Source organism: Octopus sinensis, linkage group LG1 (assembly GCF_006345805.1).
Source record: "Octopus sinensis linkage group LG1, ASM634580v1, whole genome shotgun sequence".
Taxonomy (NCBI): Eukaryota; Metazoa; Mollusca; class Cephalopoda; order Octopoda; family Octopodidae; genus Octopus; species Octopus sinensis.
In genome coordinates, this window is record NC_042997.1 from 200,529,726 (window position 1) to 200,556,546 (window position 26,821).

Here is a 26,821-nt window from a genome sequence, read left to right on the forward strand (position 1 = left end):
GTTCACTCAGCTGTAGAAATGAGTTGCAATGTCACTAGTGCCAAGTTGTAATTGGCCTTTGCTTTTCCCTTGGATAACATTGGTGGCATGGAGAAGAGAGGCTTGTATGCATGGGCAACTGTTGGTCTTCCATAAACAACCTTGCCCAGACCTATGCCATGAAAAGTAGCTTTCTAGGTGCAATGGTCATTCACGAAGGATGAGAGTCTTTAATCTCTTATATAGGGTGGCCCAAAAGTCACTGAGGGGTTGCAATCTTTGATAATTCTTTTATTCTTTTGCCATTCTTTTTTCTTTCCAGGGATTTTATGGACTAGATCTTGGAAATTAGTTATGGAAAAATATGGCACCACACAATGTACCCAAGCGGTGAGATTGTTCTATAAAAATTCAGCAGTCAGTTATTCAAACCCAGGGAGCACCAAAGACAATTGCACCCCATAAAGTGTACAGTATGGTGTGCGATTATGATGAATGAGATACCTGGGTCTTATTTCTTTAAGGATGGTGATGAGAATGCTATCACTGTAACTTGTGAGCAGTACAGGGCTATGATGGGGATCTTTTTGTGCCTGGCCATTTAAAATAAGGCCAATATGTGGTTCCAGCAAGATGGAGCAACTGTTCATACCACAAGAGAGAGCCAATACAGTTGCTGCTGAGGCAATATTTTGGAGAAAGAATCATGTCTTACAACTGTGATATCAACTGGCTATTGCATTCCTCAGACTTGACCAGCCCTGATCTCTTCTTGCGGGGGTACCTCAAGGAGAATGTCTATGACAACAAACCAGAAACCCTGAAGCAATTGAAAGAGAATATCACTAAAGAAACCAGGGAACTGGACCCTGAAACCCTTACTGCCATCATGGAACGCATTTTGGAAAGAGATGTGTGAAGCTGAAAATGGATGCCATTTAAAAGATGTCCTTTTTCATATGTAATGCAGAGGTATAATAGAAAAGAACTAATGCAAATTAATCTCTATTATCTCCTCTATATTGAATTAAAATTTCATATACCTATTTGTAAAAATAAGGGAGTTATTAAAATTAAAACCCCTCTGTGACTTTTGGACCACTCTGTATATATTGCCAATAATCCAAACAAGTAGGAGAATAGAAGAAATGTAATTGAAAAGGCACACAGAATAAATAAGAATTAATGAGAATTTAATTATATCTTAATAATAAATCTCTGAACGAGGTATACCTCACAATTATATCTTAAAAATATAAGAATGCATTTTTTCACATTAGATTTTCAAAAGTGTATAGTATATGGAGCTGTGTCACGAATTATATTTATTCTGCCTGTTCTTATGAAATATATTTTTAAGATGAAAAATCTTGAAAGCTAAACCTCATGCTTATTACAAAAAAAGAAGATATTTCTAATTTCTGTTCAAATGGAAGCTATGAAATTCATTTTGCAAAGGTGTCTGTTCTTCGCAGACGTTCAGAAAGAATAGCTTCATGTAAAACATTTCAGACTTAAAAACACTTCCAGCTAATCTCAGAACACAAAGTGTGAGACATTTTTCCTGGAGTTGAACTCTATTTTGACCAGTTTCAACGAACCTCGTCCTTGCTGTGCAATTTTACACATCTATTGCTTAATAATTTACCTGTTATTCAAGTAAATACATACAACTATAAAACACAGCATTATATTATAGTTTAATGATGAATTCCATATTTCTGTTTCCTCCTACAGTTTTCACCTTATACATATATACATACAGATATATTTATATACATATAGGCATACATACGTAAAAAGCACCAACCGATTGTGGCTGTTGCCAGCCTCCCCTAGCACCTGTGCCGGTGGCACATAAAAAGCGCCCACTACACTCACGGAGTGGTTGGCGTTAGGAAGGGTATCCAGCTGTAGAGACACTGCCAGATCAGACTGTAGCCTGGTGCAGCCTCCTGGCTTCCCAGACCTCCGTCGAACCGTCCAACTCATGTTAGCATGGAAAACGGATGTTAAACGATGATGATGATGATACATACACAACCCAGAAGAACCAATACGTGATTTAATCAGATATGTACGTTTCAAATAGAATGGTTTAGCTCAAAATGCTACAATGCATCAATTATGCAAATGCAATTGATCTCTTATTTGATAGATTAAAACGCTAAAATTGCTTTATCAGATTTCTCTTATCCAAATTTGGAATAAAAGTATTCCTAATATATAGTCTTCTAATGTGTAATGGAATATTCCCAGTAGTGAATATTGCCTTTCCAATTTTTCCATTAGAATTCTCATTAATCCAGCCACTCTTCTATTCATTGTATATTTATTGAGTGACAATCTACTTCAAATTACACTTCTATGGTGACCTGAATAATATATCTACTAAATGCGTTTATTTCAACATACCCCACCATTTCTTTGATGAACTGGTCAGTTAAAATATTGGATTGGGAGGTGCTGTGTGAAGCTGTTTGTATTCATTTAGCCAGTGTGTTTGTACAGAATGTATTAAATCACAATTCTAATATGATCTAATAAATATGAATCCTAAGGAGATCTATAAAAGATGCCTCCCTACCTATTTAGACAAGGGAAATGGTAAAATAAAAGTGTAGTGATGAGCTAACCCAAATTTACAACTAACTTCCTTTTAAAATGTCCAACAATATAAGCAGTGATAACATAGCTTTCAAAAGAATAGGATGGTGTAGAATTCCTCTCTTCTTGTAACATTTAAATTAATCAATTAGATATGCATAATTGATGATAGCAGTATTTTGAGGTATGTCATACTATTTGAAACATACATAGCCGATTAAATCATGAATTAATCTCTTTCGTGGATTTTCTATTATTCCTTGTGACTACATACTGAATCTATCTTGAATTCATTCCATATATAAACTTCAAATGTACAAATTGAACTGTTGACAGAATGTAAATTTGCAGCTTACATGGATTCCTGTGGCATGCACTGGACAATGTAGTTAACTGAGCCTGATCTCTACAGAGTGCTTAGAAATCATACACTTAGATTCCTTCATCTTTTTCCCCTCACGATGTGCATGTGTATGTGTGTATGCATGTATATGTGTATGTATGTGTATGTATACATTAAATTTTAGAAGGGAAATGGTTGACAATGGCTTCGATGTTTCACTCTTGCATGTTCACTGATTGTGCTTTATTTGAATTTCGTTGGCTGAGTTTGTTTTTTCAGTGGATAGGTGGAGCCAGTGGTGGACTGGCCAGGTTGCCAGCTTGTCCGATGGCAAGTGGGCCCCTGCGCCATTAGACTCCATATATGGGGGCCCATGTTTGTATCTATTTTTTTTTCTTTACCTTCATGAATTAAGAGTATTGCTGTCTGGGAGATATCTTATGGTAGTGGAATAGTATTTAACTGCTATTTCTAAATTTCGGTATGTGGTGAAGCAATTTGCTCAACCTTAATTATAATTATGCTTATAATTATAGAATTTTTGTATAGCGGAAACACTCCGTCGGTTACGACAACGAGGGTTCCGGTTGATCCGAAGCAACGGAACAGCCTGCTCATGAAATTAACGTGTAAGTGGCTGAGCACTCCACAGACACGCGTACCCTTAACGTAGTTCTTGGGGATATTCAGCGTGACACAGAGAGTGACAAAGCCGGCCCTTTGAAATACAGGTACAACAGAAACAGGAAGTAAGAGTGAGAGAAAGTTGTTTGAAAGAGTACAGCAGGGATCACCACCATCCCCTGCCAGAACCTTGTGGAGCTTTAGGTGTTTTTGCTCAATAAACACTCACAACGCCCGGTCTGGGAATCGAAACCGCGATCCTATGACCGCGAGTCCGCTGCCCTAACCACTGGGCCATTGCGCCTCCACAGAATTTGGTTTTAACATACTGAACTACTTGGTAAATTTTGCTCATAAACACACACATTGCCCAGTCTGAGATTCGAACCCGCGATCCCTCGACTGCAAGTCCGCTGCCATAACCACTAAGCCATGTGCCTCCACAACTTGACATATAAAAATCATTAATGTATGTGTGTGTATATACAAATGAGGCTATATGAGTGTGTATATGTGTATGCATATATGTGTGGGTATATACATACATGTATATGTGTGTATAAGCATGCATATGTAGATGTGTGTGTGTGTGTGTACATTCATTTGAAATTGTTTATAAATAAAAGCAAAACCTTCAGGTCAGTGAGTGTCAGTCGGTCAGCCTTTTATGTTATATATTTGTCAGTTGCTAACATTTGAACTCAGTGCCACTTTAATTAACATTTCAGTCAAGTTTTATGGTGCTAAAGAGATGTTTATCTGTGGCACTGATAACAGTTTTGACCATTGTATACTTAGAAACAATAACTAACAACATTATGTTATCTTCTCAATTATTTCATCTTAATTTTTTTCTGTAAATATTTGCCTGTTATGTATGTAACTACAGTAACGAGAAAATATATTGAGATAAACTCTAATGACGTGATGATCTAATTTATATTTACGGTCAGGATTATATAATTCGGCTTTACGTCCCTTCCTGAAACACATCACGTGCAAGAATGATGTAGATAAATAATTTACAAAGTGGCTAACTGGCTTCCGACAGAGCAGCTGACTGGCTTCCATGCCAGTGGCACATAAAGCACACCATTTGAGTGTGATCGTTACCAGCATCGCCTTACTGGCACTTGTGCCCCGTGCTAGTGGAGTGCTAAGAGCACCATCCAAGCGTAATCGTTGTCAGAGCAGCTAACTGGCTTCCGGGCCAGTGGTACATAAAAGGCACCATTCGAGCATGATCGTTACCAGCGTCACCTTGCTGGCACTTGTGCCGGTGGCATGTGAAAAAAACATTTGAGCGAGGTCATTGCCAGTACCGCCTGACTGGCCCCCATGCCGGTGGCACATAAAAGCACCCACTACACTCTCGGAGTGGTTGGCATTAGGAAGGGCATCCAGCTGTAGATACTCTGCCAGATCAAGATTGGAGCCCGGTGCAGCCATCTGGTTTGCTAGCCCTCAGTCAAATCATCTAACCCATGCTAGCATGGAAAGCGGACGTTAAACGATAATGATAATGATGAACCTCAAAAACTAATTCTCTCATCTTATATGTGTAAGAGCTTTTCTCTTAAATGTGTTGTATTGGAAGCGCAACAAGGTTCTAATTTAATCTCATATTTCGTTTCAAACTATAATGTTTCTAAATTCATCTTAAAATTTCCAGCTTGTCTCAACCTCAAAATGTTGAGGTTTTTGGCTCCTGTGCTGCATCTTTTATAGTGAAAACCTAATATTCATAAAAATCTTTTCACCAGATCTGGAAAATTACAGCATTAATATTCTTCACCATTGGGTTTGCTGTTGTGATGTATGTACGTTATATGTTAACTGCAGCTTTGTTTTGTGATATTTCAATTTCTGTAAGATATTCTATAAAGCATGGAAATTTGTTCTGTTAATGTATTGGGTGACGCAGTGTATCACGATTGTTCCTTGCTTTAAATCATAGTGATTTACGCTTGTCTGGTAAATGTTACAGTTGGAGTTGTGAAGATTGCAACATTCAGTTCTAATCAAATTTCTTAATAACATTAGTCATACTAAGATTTTCTGAGGTTTACATTTCCATGGTGTGTTGTTAACAGGGAAGTTCCCTATGGCATTGTTTTTGTAATATATTACTTATATTATTTACATTATTTATATTTGACGGATATTTGTCCTCATCTTGTTTGTTGTTAACACGTTTCAGCTGATATACCGTCAACCCCTTATCAGGTGTCTTGGGAAAATTTCGAACCTGGGTTCTCATTCCTAAGGTATTTTTCGATGTTGTTATTATTATTATTATTATTATTATTATTATTATTATTATATTATTATTATTATTATTATTATTCAGGTCATTGCCTGGGATCGAACTTGGAATCTTGGGGTTAGCAGCCTGTGCTCGTAACCAAGGGCTACTAATCCCAAGATTCCAAGTTTGATTCCAGGCAGTGAGCTGAATAATAATAATAATAATAATAATAATAATGATAATAATAATAATAATAATAATAACAATGGCTCTTATCTGGCCTCTGTATACAGACACGGGAGTTTCTATACATATATGTATTGATTCCAAAACTTTAGTGCTCACAAACAAAGATAAAAGCTTAATAAAGTAGAGTTGTAAATTCTTGTATCATAACTGAGCTTTACATTGTCAATCATTCAAATGGTTAATATACATAATCAATATAAACAGAATTTTTGCAAAATCTTCGAAATATTGTTTTTGATTGGTTGCCGCTGAGTAGCCCTCAAAAATTGCATCACACATTCATCTATTCATTTTGCCATACGTGAAACATTTTATGTCTTCAGTATGTAAAGAAAAACATAAAATTAAAGACTATGGTTATTGTTAACGTGGTTACAGAATTAATGGCAAGCTGAATAGAGTTTCACTGGATGACCGACCAATTTTGAATATTAAGTTTGTTGGTAAAAGAAACTCTTAACAATAAAAATGAGCCAAAATTATCAAAATAGAAAACAAATGTTTCCTGGTTAGCATTGTGTAGATTTATGTAAGTGTGTAATATATTATGTGGTTCGTTAATTGTGAAAATTTTATGATTAATTTATGATAGGCGTTGGAATGACTGTGTGGTAAGTAGCTTGCTTGCCAGCCACACGGTTCTGGGTTCAGTCCCACTGTGTGGCACCTTGGGCAATATGGAGTATTGAAGTGGTTTTTAGAGCCATTTGGCATCTATTTCTAGCGTTTTGGTATTGTCAATCTGCACCCTTTAATGTAATTATCTGTATTCTTTCATTCTTTTATTTGTTTCAGTCATTTGGCTGTGGCCATGCTGGAGCACCGCCTTTAGTTGAGCAAATTGACCCCAAGACTTATTCTTTGTAATCCTAGTACTTATCCTATAGGTCCCTTTTGCCAAAACACTAAGTTACAGGGACGTAAACACACCAACATCAGTGGTCAAGCAATGATGGCAGGGACAATCACAGACACAGAAGCACACACACATCATCATCATCATCGTCATCGTCGTTATTGTCGTTTAACGTCCGCTTTCCATGTTGGTATGGGTTGGATGGTTTGACTGAGGGCTGGTGAGCCACAGGACTGCACCAAGCTTTACTCTGATCTGGCAGAGTTTCTACAGCTGGATGCCCTTCCTAACAGGCATACGACAGGCTTCTTTCAGTTTCCATCTGCCAAATCCACTCATGAGGCTTTGGTCAGCCCGAGGCTATGATAGAAGACACTTGCCCAAGGTGCCACACAGTGGGACTGAACCCAGGATCATATGGCTGGTAAGCAAGCTACTTTATTTTATTAAATTTGCCATAAAGGCAGTACATAGAGTAAAATAGCTTTGTGGGGTGGACACGGACATTAATGAGATGAATGATAATGATACAAAAGGATGATAAGGAAGGGAGAAGACAGAAAGCACCCACCGACCCTCTGCTTCTCTATAACATTGTTCTTTCATAACCATACGTTTGAGGTATTAAACATCTTACAATTTTTCAATATTTCAACATGCATTGCAGTATTAAACCTCTTATAATTTTTTGATATTTACAATTAATTTGGACTAAAAAGTCCATTACAAATAAAAACTATTTAAATGCACACTTGATGCAATAAACCTCTTATACTAAGGCTCCCTTTCACCATCCCCAATTAACTCTCTTGTGGTCTGCAGGCAATCCCGCACCTGCAAGTCGGGGCCCCAAAAGAGAATTCTGAGATCCTCCTTAACAGAGTCTGTTATATGGACTAATTCCCTTCTTTCCAGTACCAGAGAAGCCACCTGCGAAGGCCACTCTACTTACCATGCAGCCACACCTGCACCTATGCATGCAAATGTTGATGTGATGTATAAAATATAAATAACAAGATTATGAAATGCTGTAAACGAATGGAATGAACAGCTATTCTCTCACCCCACTTCTCTAATCTGTCCTCTTATATTTATGTGTAAGTGTGTGAGTGCGTATGTGTGTGTGTGTGTGTGTGCATGCATGTGTTTGTGTGCATGTGTGTGTGTCTGTGTGTATCAGAATTTTTAGTGTAATGTATTGACCGTAATACTTATGTTTTTAAAGCCTGGTACTTATTCTATTGCTCATTAGTAGAACCGCTAAGCTACAGGGACATAAACACACCAACACTGGTTGTCAAATGGCGGTGGAGTGGACACAGCAACACACACACAAATATATATCCATATATATACATATGATGGGCTTCTTCCAGCTTCCATCTACCAAATCTATCCATGAGGCTTTGGTCTGCCCAAGGCAGATCTAAGACATTTACGCAGGGTCCCGCACAGTAGGACTGAACCCTGAACCATGTGGTTGGGAAGCAAGCTTCTTACCACATAGCCACACACATACATACACACACACACACACACATGCAACCACACAGCCACTCACTCACACACACACGCACACACACACACACATACATGCACACGCACACACACACACACATACACACACACACACATACCATCTTGTCTCCTTCCATCCCTTCCATTTTCTGTAACCCTCTCTTCATTTTATTTCTCTCAGCTTTTGCACCTTTCTGCTTTTCCTTTCTATTATTTCTTTCTTGTTTTACTTCCTTTCTTCTTCTTTTTCTTGTTTTCTTCCTATTACCACCAGATTTACCCAGTCAACCAATTTCCTTCATACTTGTGGCGAAAGAGGTAGAATGGAAGACGAGAGTGAAAGGAAGTGCAACAGGCTTGTTCATCTCCAGTCTTGAGCTAATCAACATTTTCGTTTTCCACATGAAACGGAAAATAAGGCTGGTGAAGAAATGCCTGTCGCAAAGTGTGTTTCGTAAAAGATGGAAGTCTATAGCAAGTATGTTGCGAGTGAAAGAACCTGTTTAAACGAGAATATAAAAAAGAGAAAGCAAAGTCTTCAGTGTGAGTATGTGGTTTGTGGGGTCGACCGTATCCTCCGCTTCATTTTTGGTAAATCATTCATTCTCATTTAATCTTTATATATAAAAGTGAAGTTGTGTGTCTGTCTCCTACGATTTAGATTCCTAACTACTCCCACATTTTGCGGTGCAGTTTAACCAAAACCGGGTATCTTATAGTCGTGATTCATATCGAGCCCTTCTGGGTATTAGCGCGTGTCTACGATGAGTCTACTATTTAAAAAAAATTTTTTCCATTTTAATGCATTTTTTTCGCTATTATATAAGGGAAGTAACTCTCTAAAAATGTCTACGATGAGTCAACGATTTAAAAAAAATTTACCATAATTTTTTTTCCATTTTTAATGCATTTTTTTGCTATTTTTTGGCTATAACTCTCTAAAAATGCTTATATAGTTATTTCCCTTACAAACCCGAGCAATGCCGGGCGATACTGCTAGTTTAATATATTTTAATTATTTATTCATACATTTCGTCTCATTCGATACCCTGACCCCAATGTTTGTTTTGTCTGTCCTCGTATCGTCCCCTCTTTTTCTCAACCTTATAGTAAATAAAGAAATTCTCTTTCTTCACTCACAGGTTCATACCTCACACCTCCCTCCATCCCTATACACACTTCTGACTTCATCTTCCTCCTACGTGTTTTTCTTCCAGGCTTCTTTCTCGCTTCGACTGCTTCAACAACCTGATGTCATTTTAACTCTCTCATGATACATTGCTTAAGACCATAATGCATTCTACTTATCTCCACACATCTTTATATTTATCGTCTCTGTCTGAACACCATTTTGTTATTAGTCCCTTGTGCGCTAAGTTTTATAATCACATCGTATGGCCAGATATACTTCGTTTCAGCTTATTTTTCTTTTGTAATGTCACTGTTCTTCTCAAAATTTGTTTTATTCTTGCTTTTGGTTTGAAAATACTTTGTTTTCTTCCTTTGTTTTGTTTTGCGTTTTATCATAATCATCTCAGCAAACTCGTCTTTTTCTTGTTTCTTAGTTTTCGAGTGTGTGTGTCTGTTTCTTTACAACCAGTTCTAGGTACTGTTGGAATAAATAGTAATATTTTAGGTGTCGAAATTGTAATGATTTTGGATTGACAACTGATGAAGCAATCAGGTTTGTACATGTCTGTTTGAGCAGCTTTTAAGCTTTTCTTGAAAATTTCATATTTGCCTATCTGTGTTACATAAGATAGAATGTGTGTGTATGTGTTATAATACACACACACACACACACACACACACACACATACACATTCCACCAGTGAAGATCCTGTCACCTTGGATCTGGTTTCACTATTTAAGCATTTCACCTGCTTTGAGCCTTTTATCCCCTTTTTTAAGCAGTGTTTCCAATGCTTGTTATAAACATATATGAGTGCGTACATGTGTGTATATATGTGTGTGTGTGTGTGTGTGTGTGCAAATGTGTTAATGTACAAATATATATGTTTATACACACACACATATATATATATATACACAAATATATGTATATATAAATATATATATGTGTATATACTTATCATAGAAGCATACACACACACACATTTGCACATGGCTGTGTGGTAAGTACCTTACTTACCAACCACATGGTTTCGGGTTCAGTCCCACTGCGTGGCACCTTGGGTAAGTGCCTTCTACTATAGCTTCAGGCCGACCAAAGCCTTGTGAGTGGATTTGGTAGGCGGAAAGTAAAAGAAGCCCATCGTTTATATATATATATATATATATGTGTGTATGTGTGTGTGTGTTTGTGTGTCTGTGTTTTTCCCTCCAACAACGCTTGACAACCGATCTTGGTGTGTTTATATCCTCGTAACTTAGTGGTTCGGCAAAATAGACCGATAGAATAAGTACTAGGCTTACAAAGAATAAGTCCTGGGGTTGATTTGTTTGACTAAAGGTGGTGCTCCAGCATGGCCACAGCCAAATGACTGAAACAAATAAAAGAACAAAAGAAAATAAAAGAATAAAAGAATAAAAGAATCCGTGGCTTTTGCCGATTGCCAGAGATTGCTACATAAAATTCTTATGGCCAAATATTTTGGCACCGTGTTTGATTCCACTCCAGATCAAGCACATCGGAAGTAAATGACCCAAACATTTCTTTCTATTGATATTGATTTTAAAGAGAAAACAAATAAATGTTTGTTTGTTTTTTTTTTTTGTTATATATATAAACGATTCTTCTTTTGGATTTATCCAATTAAAACTAAAGGATGGTGAAAACGTTGTGGAAGTAATTTTAGAAAAACTTGTAAAAGACGAAATGTCATTATAAGATTTTTCGATTTCAGTGTTATATAACAATGCTGCGGCTATAACAAACGTAATGTTCAAGAATGGATTAATAGAAAACAATTACGAAACTATTTTGGTAAAGTGCAATAATCGTTCTCTTGAGCTGGCTGGAGAATCTGTTGCTAACAGTGATGTATTCTTTTGTATCATTTAAGGCGGCGAGCTGGCAGAAACGTTAGCACGCTGGGTGAAATGCTTAGCAGTATTTCGTCTGCCGTTACGTTCTGAGTTCAATTCCGCCGAGGTCGACTTTGCCTTTCATCCTTTCAAGGTCGATAAATAAAGTACCAGTTACGCACTGGGATCGATGTAATCGACTTAATCCGTTTGTCTGTCCTTGTTCGTCCTCTCTGTGTTTAACCCCTTGTGGGTTGTAAAGAAATATATATTCTTTTGTATCATTTACTTGTTTACAGCAAGAAGCTGCGGTCATGCTGGGCCACTGGTTTGAAGAATTTTCAGCTTAATGGGTCGAACCCAGTACGTATTTACGTTTTATGACTAGTCTTGACTCTCTTGAGTCAAGACTACTGAAAAGTTTGCAAGATGCAACGAAAATTTTTTGGAAAATAAAAATAAGAAATAAGTGGAAATTTTACCGGTGAGTGTGTTACATAATAAGGCACAAAAAGAAAATGACTCTCCCCAGACACAACAGAATAATAATAATAATAATAATATAATAATAATAATATAATAATAATAATAACAACAACAACAAAAACAAAAACAACAACAATAACAACAACAACAATAATAATAATGATAACATCGAAAAATTCTTTCCCCAAGACACCTGATGAAGGCTGAAGGGTATATCAGCTGAAATGTTGTGTTAACAACAAACAAGATGAGGACAAATATCCGTCCAATGTAAATAAAGTAAATCATCATCATCATCATCATCGTTTAACGTCCATTTTCCATGCTAGCATGGGTTGGACGGTTCGACCGGGGTCTGGGAAGCCAGGAGGCTGTACCAGGCTCCAGTCTGATTTGGTAGTGTTTCTACAGCGGGATGCCGTTCCTAATGCCAACCACTCCGTGAGTGTAATGGGTGCTTTTTATGTGCCACTGGCACAGGGGCCAGAGGAGGCTGGCAAACGGCCACGATCGGTTGGTGCTTTTACGTGTCACTGACACAGACGCCAGTCAGGCGGCACTAGCATCTGCCACGTTTGGACAGTGCTTTTAATGTGGCACTGGCACAGGTATCTTTTACGTTTTATGACTAGTATTCTGTCAGTCTCTTTTGCTGAACCGTTAAGTCATTAAGTTATGGAGACATAAACACAACAATACCAGTTGTGAACCAGTGGAGAGGAAGACATACACACACACTCAAAATAGGCTTCTTTCTGTTTTCATCTACCACATCTACTGAAGACCTTTGGTCGGCCTGAGGCTATAGTAGAAGACACTTGCCCAAGGTGCCATGGTGCCATGTGGTTGGGAAGCAAGCTTCTTTATTTCAATATTTTTCCATGACGGCATTACATAGAGGGGACACTACAACACATGTGGGGACATATAACAATTAAAAATATATAAAAATAAAATATATGATAATAATAATAATAATAATAATAATAACAACATCGAAAATTACTTTAGGAATGAGAACCCACATTCGAAATTTCCCCAAGACACCTGATGAAGGCTGGAGTGTATATCAGCCGAAATGTTGTGTTAACAACAAACAAGATGAAGCCAAATATCCATCAAATGAAAATAATGTAAATCATCATCATCATCATCATCATTATCATCATCATCATCGTTTAACATCTGTTTTCCATGCAGGCATGGGTTGGATGGTTCGACTGGGGTCTAGGAAGCCAAGAGGCTGCACTAGGCTCCAGTCCAATCTGGCAGTGTTTCTACAGCTGGATGCCCTTCCTAATGCCAACCACTCCGAGAGTGAAGTGGGTGCTTTTTACATGCCACTGGCACAGGGGCCAGAGGAGGCTGGCATCGACCACGATCAAATGGTGCTTTTTACATGCCACTGGTGCAGGGGCCAGAGGGGCTGGCATTGACCACGATCGGATGATGCTTTTTATTTTAAATATAGAACTGTAATATTGGTTTTTATTGGTATTTCATCTGTCTTTAAATTATGAGTTCAAATTCCGCCAAGGTCGACTTACTCTCTCATCCTTTCGGGGTCGATAAATTAAGTACCAGTCATATACTGGGGTTGATCTAATTGACTGACCCCCTCCACAAAAACTTTGGGCCTTGTGCCTAGAGTAGAAAAGGCATATGAGTTTTTCCTTGGGTGCAATGCACCCTACTTTCACCTCTAAGTGCTTCTTGAGTTTATTTTCATTTTTCAAAATCTTGTTTCAAAAAATTTATTAAAATATTCCAGTCTGTGTTAAGGATATTCACAGTAAAAGCAAACACAGGGGACTAAATACTTAACTGATCACTACTAGATAGGCTGCTTTCTTCAATAATGTTTTCCAGCTTTTCATTAAAAAAAATAAGGCCTATCTCATTGTGGTAAATAATTTATTTACTCCTCATGATTTAAAAAAAAATTGTTGTTACGGCTATGCTGGAGCATCATATCTCATGTCGTTCCTTCTGTTATGACATATTTATTCAAGTTAGTGCATTGTGTTGTTTGTTTGTAGACCCTTAGATAAATGTTCGTATGCACTCATATGTTTCCCTTTTCTGCCAGTTCATCATCATCTTCATCATAATCATCATTCTCATCATATTCGTTATCATCGTCATAGTCATCATCACCATTCTCATCATTCTCATCATCATCATCATCATCATCATCATCATCATTTAACAGCGATTGTCCAGGCTGGTGTGGGTTGGACAGTTTGACAGGAACAGGCAAAGTCGGGAGCTACATCAAGTTTCATTCTCTCTCTTGCTTTAGTTTCTACAGTTGGATGTCCTTCCTAATGCCAACCACTTTCCAGAGGATACCGCGGGCTTTTCATATGGCACCAGCACCAGTGCTTTATATGCAGCACCATCACAAGTGCTTTTTACGAAGCACCATAAGCAGTCCTTTATTTGTGGCACCATCAGCAGTGCTTTTAAGAAGCACCATCACCAGTGCTTTTTATGTGGCACCATCTCCAGTGCTTTTTATGTGACACCATCTCCAGTGCTTTTTATGTGGCACCATCACCAGTGCTTTTTATGTGGCACCATCACCAGTGCTTTTTATGTGGCACCATCACCAGTGCTTTTTATGTGGCACCATCACCAGTGCTTTTTATGTGGCACCATCTCCAGTGCTTTTTATGTGACACCATCTCCAGTGCTTTTTATGTGGCACCATCTCCAGTGCTTTTTATGTGGCACCATCACCAGTGCTTTTTATGTGGCACCATCACCAGTGCTTTTTATGTGGCACCATCACCAGTGCTTTTTATGTGGCACCATCTCCAGTGCTTTTTATGTGACACCATCTCCAGTGCTTTTTATGTGGCACCATCACCAGTGCTTTTTATGTGGCACCATCACCAGTGCTTTTTATGTGGCACCATCACCAGTGCTTTTTATGTGGCACCATCACCAGTGCTTTTTATGTGGCACCATCTCCAGTGCTTTTTATGTGGCACCATCTCCAGTGCTTTTTATGTGGCACCATCTCCAGTGCTTTTTATGTGGCACCATCACCAGTGCTTTTTATGTGGCACCATCACCAGTGCTTTTTATGTGGCACCATCACCAGTGCTTTTTATGTGGCACCATCTCCAGTGCTTTTTATGTGGCACCATCACCAGTGCTTTTTATGTGGCACCATCACCAGTGCTTTTTATGTGACACCATCTCCAGTGCTTTTTATGTGGCACCAGCACCTGTGCATTTCATGATGTACCATCAGCACTGCTTTTTACGTGGCACCATCACAAATGCTTTTTTCAAAACACCATTGGCATCGCCAGTGCTTTTTATGAAGCAACATCATCATTATTATCATCGTCATTGTTTAACGTCTGCTTTCCATGATAGCATTGGTTGGACTATCAGCAATGCATTTTATGTGGCACCATCGCCAGTGCTTTTTATATGACAGTTACCAATGCTTTTTATAAAGCACTACCACCAGTGCTTTTTACGAAGCACAATCACCCGTGCTTTTTATGTGGCATGATCACCAGTGCTTTTAACGAAACACCATTAGCAGTGCTTTTTATGTGGCACCATTTTGATATCGTCACTATTCAAAAAGACGATACGATGTTCTGATGGACAATGTTCTATCGTTCCCAGTATTACTTGTAGATAATAAAGATTTCTCTTTGAACATTATTTTCTTTCAAGAGAATCTTTATAATTTATTACGTTATATTTTGTACTTTTTGTGTAGTTCCTTAGTTCCTTGATTATATATTATTCAGCTCCTAAATAACTTACATTTTCCCACTTCAACACAGCATCTCTTATCACAATGTGATGATCTACAATTATCTCTGTTTTACCTTTTTTTAATAAGATCTCAATAGTTTGCCATTGTTTGCTTGCTAATTTCTAAAATGTACTGAAATGAATGAATAAACATAAGAATATTCAGCAAATTTTTCTGTTTTTTTTTTTGCTTTTTTTGCTTATTTTGATACTGTTACGCACTTCATGGAAGAAGCATGGCTGGAAGTAAGAAGCTTGCACCCCAACCACATGGCTCTGGGTTCAGTCCCGCTGTGAGACACTTTGGGTAAGTGTCTTCCACTGTAGCTTCAGGCCAACCAAAGCCTTGTAAGTATATTTGGTAGACAGAAACTGAAAGAAGCCGGTTGTATATACATACATACATACATATATATATATATATATATATACACACACAATTACAAATAAGGGTATCTGAAAGAGACCGGCATGCTGGTGTCTCTCAGACGCCCTTATTTACAGTTGTAAAAAATTATTACCTTTGTATGGTATTTATTCCCATGCTGGTCACTTGATATTATCAATATTTAAATATCGATATTATCCTTATTTATAAATATATATATATTATTTTGGGAAATAATTAGTAAGACTAAATCATATAGTATAGGAGCGAATTTTTGTTATTTATGTTCAAATGAGTTTAAGGAAATTTTATTTTATAAGCATGATAATTTAGTGAATTTCTGTGATGAGCGCAAAATAAAATGCAGACACAAGTTACTTTACTTATATAATAAATTTCTTGATAAATAATGAATATTTCTTAGCCTTAATTAGCTCCCTATTTGTTGTTTTATGTAATAGTATTCTAAATATAGCAGGTGATTTGTAGTACTTATTATATTAGTTTATTTTAGTTATTTAGGTTCTTTTTTTAATTATAGTTAGATTATATATAGTTGTTCATTTTATTACTAAATATTTTATTACTAAATATATTTTTAATAAATATTTAATGGTTTATTGAGTCTGGTAAGTTACAATTTTATTTATTTTATATATTTTGTTATATTTCTGTTATAACTTCGTTAAATTATAATTTTTATTATATTAATCTATTTGTATGTAATCTCTTTATATTTGAAATAGATTTATTTAGTTGTTTATTTAATCTATTTTATTTAATATAGAAGTATAGATTAGTAGATTAATTATTTAGATTTAACTTAATATTTACCTCTATTTTGTATTGTAGTATGAATATAGACATTTATACATGTATTTATTATATGATATATGTGGTTGTGTGTGTATGTATATATGTGTATATGTTGATGTGCGTGTATATATATGTATATGTATATACATTTATTTATGTGTATGTGTGTGGGTGTGTGTATATAGGTGTAAGTGTATATATTGAGTATTGTATGTATGTACATGTATGTATGTGTGTGCATATGTGTGTATGTGTGTGTATATATGTCTGTATATATGTATATGTATGTATGTGTGTATGTATGTGTACATGTGTATGCATATGTATATGTATGTATATATGTATATATATATATGTATATATATATGTATATGTATGTATATTTTTTTATAAATTTATGTATACGTATGTATAGTTATACTACAAAATTTGATAAGTATTTATCGATTTGGTTATGATCACTAATTTTAGCTTATAATTATAAGGGCATGGGAAAGACTTTACAGTATGTACAGTATGTTGAGGGGTTACTATATAAATAATTTTTTTTATATATTTATTAATCATATTAGATTTTTAGAATATATTTAATAATTAGTGGTTTTTAATCATTCAAATCATTTAATTTATTTTGTATTAAGTATTATTTATCATAGTTATTTTATTAATAAATATTATAGTATAGAGAGGTTTTATTCTTTATTTGTGACTTCATTCTATTTACAATGATAAACCAATAATTTTCCCATTCACAATCTCATTAATAAAGCGTAGGTTCCTCACGCTTAATGAATTCTTCAACAATTTATTCTTTTTTTTTGCTAATAACGTAATTCCACGAGTATTCTTATAAACGCTGTAAAGACGTTTTCCGATTCAAAATTTTAGTTCATTGCTAAACCTCGCTAAGATAAGTATGTATTTATTTAAGATCTTCAAATTGTAAATTTTAATATTGTATAAGTCTTTGGAGTAATAATATTTTCCTTATGTAAATATCGTTGTTTATGTAATGATCTAATTATCGTAATTTTCTATATTATTAGATATTAAATTTAAGTTTATTCGTAAGATACTACTTAGCGATAGATTTATTATTTGATAGCAAGCATACGAGGTGTATTAAGTTAGGCTTTTGTATATACATGTTTTAATAGTATTAATTGTAGTTTTAAATTTATAATTAAATTAGATAAACTTTGATAAACTTAGATATGTTTCGACTAAAGATTGGTCCAGGCCATGGCTAATTTAATAGCATAACTTAGTTATTTATTTAAATTGATATTCGCTAGTTATTCCCATTGATAATTATATTTATAGTATTTATAGTATTTATTCGATACTATATTACTACGAATTGATTATTTCTATAAGTATTTTACATAAGATTTCCGAAAGTTCGTTTAAGTTTGTTTATTTGTATTTTGAAATTAGCTATTTCATCTTTAAATATGAAAAATTAATTTATTAGGTTTTTATTATATGTGCATATATATTTATTTAAAGAGATTATTTTAGATCTTAATTATAATATTTATATACATTTACATATTTTCATTGATAATTTATATATATTAGTCATTTTTAAATATTTATGTAATTAGATATAGACTAATACCGATATTAGATTATTGGTGGGTTTCCTACCTTATAAATTAAAATTAATATTTAACATTATAGTCGATTTTGATATAATCATAATTGTTAAGTTTTATGTTTCTAGTTTGATAATAGAGTTTATTATAAGTAAAATTATTATATTATTTATATCTTAAAAATATTGTTTAAATATTTCTGACTATATTTTAGATATTTCAATTACCTGAAGATTGACTGTAACCATAACTGGAATTATTACGAATTGTACAGCCATGAAACGATCGTAGTGCTTTACTCTTTATCTTTTATTAAACTTTTAATACTTTTGATATATATTTAAAATAATAGAAATTAATTAATTTTATGTATTGGCTTATGTTTTTCACTGTTTGATTTGCCTAATAGTGGTTTTATCTCTAATTTAATATATATATATATATATATATATATATATATATATATATATATATATATATACATATATATATGTATATATATATACGTATATCTCTGTGTTTGATTGTCCCCCACCACTGCCTGACAACTGGTGTTGGTGTGTTTCGATCCTTGTAACATAACAGTTCAACATGAGACCAGTAAATGAAGCTCCTGGCTTTAAAAAATATTTCTGGGGTCAGTTCTGGGGTCATTTTGGGAGTCAGTTTTGGGGTCAATTCTGGGGTTAATTCATTTGACTGAAATTCTTCAAGACAGTTTGCTCTAGTATGGCCATTGTCTAATGACTGAAACAAGTAAAAGAGGAAAAAACCCAAATATTTCGGTTGAAAACAGTGATTTTCCACCGGATTTACATTGTGGCATGTTTCTTCTGTTTTATTCTTTTATTCCTTTGTTTGGTTTGGTCATTTGACTGCGTCCATGCTGGAGCACCACCTTTAGTCGATCAAATTGACCCCCAGGACTTATTCTTTGTAAGCCTGGTACTTATTCTATCGGTCTCTTTTGCCAAACCGCTAAGTTGTGGGGACATAAACACACCAACATTGGTTGTCAAGTGATAGTGGTGGGGACAAATACAGACACACAAACACATACACATACACACACTCACATACACACACACACACACACACCCACAACCACATACACACAAATATGGCACGTAAAAAGCACTATACGAATGAGGCCAATGCCAGCGCTGCCTTGACTGGCCTCTGTGCCAGTGACACGTAAAAAGCACCAACCAATCGGGACCGTTGCCAGCCTCCTTTTTGACCCCTGTGCCAGTGGCACGTAAAAAGCACCCACTACACTCACAGAGTGGTTGGCAGTTGGAAGGGCATGAAGCTGTAGAGACACTGCCAGATCAGACTGGAATCTGGTGCAGCCTCCTAGCTTCTCAGACCCCAGTCAAACCGTTCAACTCATGCTAGCATGGAAAACAGACATTAAACGATGATGATGATGATGATGATGATGATGATGATGATGATATATACATATATACGACGGGCTTCTTTCAGTTTCCGTCTACCAAATCCATTCACAAGGCTTTGGTCGCCCTGATGCTATAGTAGAAGACACTTGCCCAAGGTGTCACACAGTGGGACTGAACCCAGAACCAAATGGTTAGTAAGCAAGCTATGTTATTTTGTTATTAGTTTCGAAATATGTTTAATGAATTTGTTACTAATTGTAATATTTTATCTTTTATCTTTCACTTGTTTCACTCATTAGACTGTGGCCATGCTGGGGCACCACATTGATGAATTTTTAGTGAAAGGAATTGACCTGCCTTACTTATATTTGTTTAAGCCTTGTACTTACTCTGTTGGTTTGTTTTGCCAAACTGCTAAGTTACAAGGATGTAAACACACCAACACCGGTTGTCAAGCAGTGGTGTGGGACAAACACAGACACAGAGACACACACTGTGTGCATACATCAATGACTGATGCATCTGGACACATCTTCAGTGATGTGCTTGGTGTCATCAGGGGGTGTTGGTGTTAGGAAGGGCATCCAGCCGTAGAAAGCCATGCCAAATCAGACTGGAGTCTGGTGCAGCTCTTCCAGCTTACCAGCCGTGGTCAAACCATCCCACCCATGCCAGCATGGACAACGGATGTTAAATGATGATGATGATGATGATGATGATGATGATGATGATGATAATGACGATGACAATGATAATAATGATGGTAACGACAACGACGGCGACGATGATGATGATGATGTCGATGACGACGACGACGACGGTGATGACAATGATGATGACGATGATGAGGATGATGATGATGACGACAATGATGATGATGATGATGAAAACAAAGGTTTATAATTCAACCTTGGCTAAGACTGGATATGCTGATGACATGGTGCTGGCCGCTATAGTCAATTGATAGATAAAACTGGATTCCAGTTTTGTAATCTCAGAATTAATTGTTTTTTTTATATGAAAATAGCTAAAAGATGCTTATTAACGTTTGACATTGTAATTGTAAAATATGGTCAATGAACTAAATATTAGTAAGGAATATTAAAATTTATAAGCTTGGTCCTCATCCACAATAAGTTATCTAATTCTATTTGCAATGACTATTAAACAAGTATGAGTAAACGAAATGAATATATAAGCTGAAAAGATATGCAATGTATCAAACCATTATTTATAACTATATGTTATAAACAATGTAAAAAACAACAACACCAGCTCTGTAAATTCTAATTATTAACAATTAATTTAACCATAAATGAACTTTCAAAGAAATTTCTCCTGTACTTAAGAGCAATTTCTATATAAGACCAAGATTATTTTAGCCATAATAATTCTCTTTTCTGACACATTTGTTTATTTTTTCCCCACATTTTCACATCAAATACATTGACATGTAGCAAGATAAAAGAAACAAACAAACTTTAAATGCTTTTGATCTGCTTTCCAAAAGAATTTTATTTCTGCAACAGAATGCTAATTTCTCTTACAAGAGAACATTCTCTGCCAATACTTTATCAAATGCTTTGAACTATTTCTGACTTTAAAAACAGAAAAAATATAAAGAAAAGAAAAATGATTTACATTAATTTGTCTATAAAGCAGAGCAGAATTTTCTAAAACTGAAATAATTTATCTGCTCTACTTTGTGCTACCAAACCAGTATTTTGACATGATTCTTAGACTTCCATGTTAGTTCAGCAATTGTAAGCATCAAATTTGTTGTCATTCCATCATTACTACTAGCATCCTCATTTAAAAAAGAAAAAAAAAATGGTATCAATTTTCAGAATATTTAATACTGAGTCTGTAGAAGCAATGTGGAAAAAAAAACCCCATCTCTTAAGACCTCTGACTAGCTGTAATAACAGTTGTCTTAATATTTATGCTAGTCAAACAAAGTGGACAGATTTTTAATTAATAGATTAAATATTCTTCTAATTTACTCAACAACTCAATCAAATAACAATAAATTAAAATAAACTAAATTATTTTTTAAAAATTGTATTTGTATTCTTAAATAAACTCTTCGATTTTTTTCCTTCACTGTTTCTTTTTTTTATTCATGATTTTATTTGCTATTTAAGATTATTCTGCAAAATATTCTACATAATTTTTTTATAGCAATTAACTAGTAAATTGGATTTTAATTAATAGAATAAAAAATTAGGGCAACTTTATTGAAAATTAAACTACTTTCTTTCCATAACTTCTTTAAGTACAAAATTCTATTTTCATCAATTTAAATGACTGCAAACATCAATCTAAATGTTTTTGAATTAGACATCTCATCATTAAAATGTAATACATGTCTTCCATTAGATGCTTACATATAAAAGCTTTCAAATTAATTACTTTAAATATTAAGAAAAATTTATGTTAAAAATCATTTGTGTCATTAATCATAATTTGCAGTATCAAGTGATAGACTCTACATATTCACTTGCTTTATAATTTACAGAGTGGTAAAAGACACTGTAGGAAATTACTTGTGATATTATATAATGTGATATGATTTATATCATGATATAATCTATAATATCATGCAGTATTTACATAGAAATGGTTTACAGTGTATCATAAAGTCTTTGTGTGAACATGACCTGGGCGTTATTGTCGACAGCGATTTGTGTTGGACAAAACACATCGCTAAAATTGCCAAGAAGGCTGAGGGTGTCTTGGCATCACTCACCCAGTCCTTTGTGAGCTGCTCTCCAGCTATCTATCTGCAGCTTTATATAACTATGGTACGACCTCACCAGGAATTTGCATCACCGGTCTGGAACCCCTATCTTGCCCAGGATATTAATTGTCTGGAAGCCGTTCAGCGACGTGCAACCAAGAGAATACCCTCCATCAGGCATTTGCCATATTCTGAACGCCTTACTTTCCTGGGCATGGATACATTGAAACTCCGACATCTGGCAGCTGACTTGGCAGACACCCATAAAATTATTAACCATCTTACAAACAATAACTCTGAGTACCTTTTCAAACTCCACCTGTCTAACACCTGTGGACATGTTTACAAAGTCAGAAAACAGCACAGCTCCCATGGCTTTCGGAAACATTTTTTCACGCTAAGAGTTGCTGAAGCATGGAACAGACTGCTGGCATCAGTTATTAGTTGTCGGAGCACTGCATCCTTCAAAACTTCCATGCTTCTTGAGATTCACCAACACTACACCTGATTTTCTCCCCTCCATACACATGCAAGCATGTATCTGATTCATACACTGTTCACTTCCCAAACATTTGTACATTACTGCTTATACTTTATATGCACTTTTTGACAAGTTGTGGTGCACCTGAACACTGTATACAATACTTTCATCATCATTATTATTATTATTATAATAAAGTTGAACTTGTTACTATTGTCAATATGAAAGTAATTAGCAAAGCAGATAGGTGGCAGAGCCATTACTGTGCTGGAAAAACAATTGTTTAGTGGCATTTCTTCTGAAGTTATGTTCTGAGTTCAAATGTTGCTGGAGTCAACTTTGCCTTTCGTCCTTTTGGGATTAATAAAGTAAGTACCAGTTGAGTACTGGGGTTGATATAATCAGTTGCTCCCTCCGCCCAAAATTACTGGTCTTGTGCCAAAATTTGAAAATTGTATGAAAGTAATTATATCTCACGTGGCTATGTCTACTTTGGCATTTAAAAGACCAAATGTTTTTATTTGATAATCATGTTTTTAACAGAACAATTTGATGAAACACTCTGGTTACATTCTATGATTGAATGATCCATTCATATAACACATCTGTTAGTTTACTACACAGCAGAGTAAGGGGAAAATGCTTTAAAATTTATGAATAGAGTTTGAACTGTTTAATAATTAATCCATGATGTTACAGAAAGACATTAGCCCCAAACTATTATTTATAATATATTCCAAATTTATGGTATTCCTATGCATAAACTAATGCACATAAAACTGATTATAGTTTCAGAGTAAATGAGATAAGAAAACTATTTCAGATAGGAAAGCATTATTATTATTATTATTATTATATAAACTTATTTAGGTCTGTTGTTTTTAATATTTTACAGGAATTATTGAGATACCTTTAATCTTTATATTTAGATGTCACAACAGCATAAAAAAGTCAATTTTTTAACTCATTTACTTTTTGTCTAAATATCAAAAGTTTTTTTCCAACCCATATAAATAAATTCCAGTTATTTTCTCATCTGTCATCGCCTAAACTTTCTTTTTAAACTAGAACAACATTTATGTTCAAAACAAATGCTGCTAGTCATGAATTTATTGTAGACAAATTGTGGTTAAATTAGTAAAAATGGATGTGAGAAAAAAAACAAAAACAGCTGAAATGATATTTGGCCATTAAAACGATATATAAATTGCTAATAAAAGGTAAGTGACTTGTAGTTGTAGAAATACTGACACACACAGCATAACCTTTTAATGATTAAATATTTTTTTCATTTTTTCACTGTGGAAATATACATTTGTTTTCTTTGTACATGATTTATTAAACTGCAAGTCTCTTCTGTCTGGTTTTGGAATATATTACTCACATTTTGAAATTGTTATATAAGTAGTTTAAGAACAAGGTGAGGCAAAAAAACTGGAAGCAATTTGTGCTTATGCTACATGTAAATAAAATTTTTCCGTGTTAGGTTGTCCACAGGACTGTATCAATAATCAGCTTTTGCTTGGTGACCAATAGAATAAATATCAGATTTAAAAATTAGAACTGGGTTCAATTTGTTCCATGAAACAGCGGAACAAGCAAGATAAGTGTAGTTATGGTTGTGTGGTTATTTGCATCCCGATCATTTTGGATTTTCTTTTTGGTGAAGTGAGGGGTCAGCCCCATTTCATAACACCTTGGGGAGAATGCCTTCTACTTTAGTCATGGGGTAAACAATACCTTGTGAGAGGATTTGGCAGATAAAAACCGAAAGAAACCTGTTATTCACACTCACACATGCACACACACACACACACACACACATATGCATATCTTCAATCATCACCATGGAATGTGTATATGTGTGTATGTGTAATTATATATACAAATATATATATGTGAATAGCTGCGTGTGCATGTGTGTGTACAACAGGCATGTAGAGGTGAATGAGGCAATGACCCAAGAGCATTAATGAGGGTTGTTGGGTATCTGACCCAAGCATTCAAGTATTTCCATGTTAGGGTAGCCACAGGACTGTATCAATAATCAGCTTTTGCTTGGTGACCAATAGAATAAATATCAGATTTAAAAAAATTAGAACTGGGTTCAATTTGTTCCATGAAACATTTTTAGGCAATGCCCCAGCATGGCCACATTCCAATGACTGAAAAAGGTAAAAGATAAAAAGATAAGCTCAAATATCAAGTGACTGAGCAATGTTTCATAATTAAATTATTACAATTAAGAGCTAATAGACCTTTCTACTATAAGCGCAGGAGTGGGTGTGTACTCAAATGGTAAGTAGCTTGCTTACCAACCACATGGTTCTGGGTTCAGTCCCACTGCGTAGCACCTTGGGCAAGTGTCTTCTACTATAGCCTCGGGTCGACCAAAGCTTTGTGAGTGGATTTGGTAGATTGAAACTGAAAGAAGCCCATTGTATGTATGTATATATATGTATATGTGTGTATACGTTTGCGTGTCTGTGTTTGACCCCCAACATCGCTTGACAACCGATGCTGGTGTGTTTAAGTCTCCGTAACTTATCGGTTCGGCAAAAGAGACCGATAGAATAAGTACTAAGCTTACAAAAGAATAAGTCCTGGGGTCGATTTGCTCAACCAAAGACGGTGCTCCAGCATGGCCACAGTCACATGACTGAAACAAATAAAAGAGTAAAAGAGTAAACTATTTTATGCATTTTACAAGTATAACCAATTTTATTCCAGATTGGCACCAAAATCTTCTGTGGACCCTGGTTGAGGGCCTGTGCTTTAGATCATCAGATAACCGATGACTACTCGATAACATTGAGATCACCAACAACAGCCCACACATTCAGAAGATGTCTTTGTACATCCTTTGCTAACGGATGTGACGTTACTTATTGACTATACAAAGGACTCTGGAGAATTAAGAGGATTTTCTTTGAGTAAGAATATTGAACTCTTCTGACTGTAGCAGCAGACATTTTCACACTTTGAAGTTTTGACATTCAGACTGAGATCTTCTGCTAGGATTTCAAACAATTCTAAAGCATTACAGTTTGTAAGAAAATTTGGAAAGGTTTTAGAAATGGCATCATTATTAGTTCTTAGTTGTGATATCATCATCATCATCACCACCATCATCATCGTCATCGTCATCGTCATCATCATCATCATCCTCATCATCATCATCACCATCATCCAATAATGTCTGTTTTCCATGCTGGTATGGGTTGGACGGTTTGACCAGAGCTGGCAAGCAGGAGAGCTGCTCCAGGTTCAAGTCTTATTTGGATTGGTTTCTACATCTGGATGCCTTTCCTGATGCCAACCATTATACACCATGAATAATTATCATCATCATCCTTTAACGTCCATTGTCCATGCTGGAGCACTGCCTTTTGTCAAACGAATCAACCCCAGGACTTATTCTTTGTAAGCCTAGTACTTATTCTATCGGGTCTCTTTTGCCGAACTGCTAAGTTATGGAGACATAAAGACACCAACGTCAGTTGTCAAGCAATGATGGGGGGACAAACACAGACACATAAATATATATATATATATAGTAAACCTCACCAAAAAAACAAAGAACTAGTACAAGAAAAAAACCCAGCAATGGAAAGTATTAGCAGATGCGCAGGGAAGAAAACAAAGGGGTTCTTACATTTTGAGCAAAGCTCTTCTTCAGAAACAGGAGACAGCGGAAAGTCCAAGAGAAAA